Source organism: Eleutherodactylus coqui, unplaced genomic scaffold, assembly GCF_035609145.1.
Source record: "Eleutherodactylus coqui strain aEleCoq1 unplaced genomic scaffold, aEleCoq1.hap1 HAP1_SCAFFOLD_924, whole genome shotgun sequence".
In the NCBI taxonomy this organism is placed as follows: Eukaryota; Metazoa; Chordata; class Amphibia; order Anura; family Eleutherodactylidae; genus Eleutherodactylus; species Eleutherodactylus coqui.
This window is the reverse complement of record NW_027102197.1, coordinates 1-3,197: the sequence shown is the minus strand read 5'-3', so window position 1 is coordinate 3,197 and position 3,197 is coordinate 1. Positions and strand designations below refer to the sequence as shown.

General features: G+C 48.8%; 1 long non-coding RNA gene across 1 annotated transcript; it reads right to left on the bottom strand.

The window, feature by feature from the left end:
- Positions 1–256: 256 nt before the first annotated feature.
- On the bottom strand, positions 257–3,188 carry LOC136599374 (uncharacterized). The gene is made up of 3 exons (XR_010788941.1): positions 2,963–3,188; positions 852–995; positions 257–538 (listed from the first exon to the last, which is right to left on the bottom strand). It is a non-coding gene; the product is annotated as an uncharacterized lncRNA (long non-coding RNA).
- Positions 3,189–3,197: the final 9 nt, after the last annotated feature.

Here is a 3,197-nt window from a genome sequence, read left to right as displayed (position 1 = left end):
CGGAAAATAGCGTGAAACCGCCTCTACGCCTACCGCGTCACATGCCGCTGCGGTGCGTCACGCGCTCGATTGCCCATGCGCGCTGAGGCGTCATGCGGGACTCCGGAACCGGAGGTAAGTATTGGGGTCTCTTGGGGCCGCCGTGATGGGCTCCGCCCCGGAATTCCATGGCAGAGCCTGTCACAGCCATGTGCAGCCGGCTTTACAGTGTGGGTAATCAGGAGTCTGAAAACATAAATAAGGTAAAACAAAAAAACAAATTCAAATCACGTTTTATTATTTATTAAAAATGTGGATTTTACACCAAGTGTCATTCCCTGATAAACCAAAGGCCGCTGTGTTTGGGGATCTTTTCTGTTTACTCAATCGGTGTAAAATATTGCGCAGTTTTTCAGGATCCTCCAAAAAGCTTATAAAAAAAAAAAAAAAAGGGAATCACCGGCAAAAAGCAGTCCAAAAAACGAAGGGTTTCAAGATTGCTGAACGTCGAGGGTCTCTTCACTGTCTGCCAGCCTTCCCATTCTCAAGGACGTCAGATCTGCAGGAAATGATGAAAAATCAGCAGGTTAACAGTCACATCACACCAGTATTACTGATCCCTAGATCCGCTCCACCCACTTACATTGACCACTACTCCCCCAACCTGGTCAGAAGAAATTATATATATATATATATATATATATATATATATATATATATATATATATATATATATATACACACATACATACATACACACACACGCGTACGTGCGTACATACAGATGCAAGCGAAAACCTGCAAATATGCGCAAAATAAGCACGTATGAGCAGATGCACGCAATGAAAATTTTAGCAGATGCAGCATCTGACCTCAACGAGTTATGTCAGCTTGTGTGCAAGCGAAGCGAAATTCTTCTCAAAACGCGTCCAAACGTCAGGATCATCTCCACACGTAAGTTTGCAAAAAAGCTCACAAATCTCGGGTGGCCGCGTCTCCACACGTAGCGCACAAATCTGCCAAAAATAGACAGGTTTCGTCAGGTGGCGTCGCGCAAATCTCAGGTGACGTACTCACCAGACGTAGCGCACAGCGCATTAATCTCAGGTAGGTACTCAGCACACAGCGCATTAATCTCAGGTAGGTACTCAGCACACAGCGCATTAATCTCAGGTAGGTACTCAGCACACAGCGCATTAATCTCAGGTAGGTACTCAGCACACAGCGCATTAATCTCAGGTAGGTACTCAGCACACAGCGCATTAATCTCAGGTAGGTACTCACCACACAGCGCATTAATCTCAGGTAGGTACTCACCACACAGCGCATTAATCTCAGGTAGGTACTCACCACACACAGCGCATTAATCTCAGGTAGGTACTCACCACACACAGCGCATTAATCTCAGGTAGGTACTCACCACACACAGCGCAGAAATCTCAGGTAGGTACTCACCACACACAGCGCAGAAATCTCAGGTAGGTACTCACCACACACAGCGCAGAAATCTCAGGTAGGTACTCACCACACACAGCGCAGAAATCTCAGGTAGGTACTCACCACACACAGCGCAGAAATCTCAGGTAGGTACTCACCACACACAGCGCAGAAATCTCAGGTAGGTACTCACCACACACAGCGCAGAAATCTCAGGTAGGTACTCACCACACACAGCGCAGAAATCTCAGGTAGGTACTCACCACACACAGCGCAGAAATCTCAGGTAGGTACTCACCACACACAGCGCAGAAATCTCAGGTAGGTACTCACCACACACAGCGCAGAAATCTCAGGTAGGTACTCACCACACACAGCGCAGAAATCTCAGGTAGGTACTCACCACACACAGCGCAGAAATCTCAGGTAGGTACTCACCACACACAGCGCAGAAATCTCAGGTAGGTACTCACCACACACAGCGCAGAAATCTCAGGTAGGTACTCACCACACACAGCGCAGAAATCTCAGGTAGGTACTCACCACACACAGCGCAGAAATCTCAGGTAGGTACTCACCACACACAGCGCAGAAATCTCAGGTAGGTACTCAGCACACAGCGCAGAAATCTCAGGTAGGTACTCAGCACACAGCGCAGAAATCTCAGGTAGGTACTCAGCACACAGCGCAGAAATCTCAGGTAGGTACTCAGCACACAGCGCAGAAATCTCAGGTAGGTACTCAGCACACAGCGCAGAAATCTCAGGTAGGTACTCAGCACACAGCGCAGAAATCTCAGGTAGGTACTCAGCACACAGCGCAGAAATCTCAGGTAGGTACTCAGCACACAGCGCAGAAATCTCAGGTAGGTACTCAGCACACAGCGCAGAAATCTCAGGTAGGTACTCAGCACACAGCGCAGAAATCTCAGGTAGGTACTCAGCACACAGCGCAGAAATCTCAGGTAGGTACTCAGCACACAGCGCAGAAATCTCAGGTAGGTACTCAGCACACAGCGCTGAAATCTCAGGTAGGTACTCAGCACACAGCGCTGAAATCTCAGGTAGGTACTCAGCACACAGCGCTGAAATCTCAGGTAGGTACTCAGCACACAGCGCTGAAATCTCAGGTAGGTACTCAGCACACAGCGCATTAATCTCAGGTAGGTACTCACCACACAGCGCATTAATCTCAGGTAGGTACTCACCACACAGCGCATTAATCTCAGGTAGGTACTCACCACACAGCGCATTAATCTCAGGTAGGTACTCACCACACAGCGCATTAATCTCAGGTAGGTACTCACCAGACGTAGCGCACAGCGCATTAATCTCAGGTAGGTACTCAGCACACAGCGCATTAATCTCAGGTAGGTACTCAGCACACAGCGCATTAATCTCAGGTAGGTACTCACCACACAGCGCATTAATCTCAGGTAGGTACTCACCACACAGCGCATTAATCTCAGGTAGGTACTCAGCACACAGCGCATTAATCTCAGGTAGGTACTCAGCACACAGCGCATTAATCTCAGGTAGGTACTCACCACACAGCGCAGAAATCTTCCTCTCCCACGTTGTAAGTAGTATAAAAGGCTCCAACCATCAGCTTCCTCTGTAGATGCCAGGACTCGGAATTCGCGGGCAAATTCAAGTATCGGTGACGTCACCGGTCACGTGAGGCGCGGGCACAGCTCTCATCGTGCACGGCAGCTGAACTGTACTGCTCGTGCACAATGGGAAGTCACATGGTGCCGATTCCAGCCACCTCATTGGCTGGAA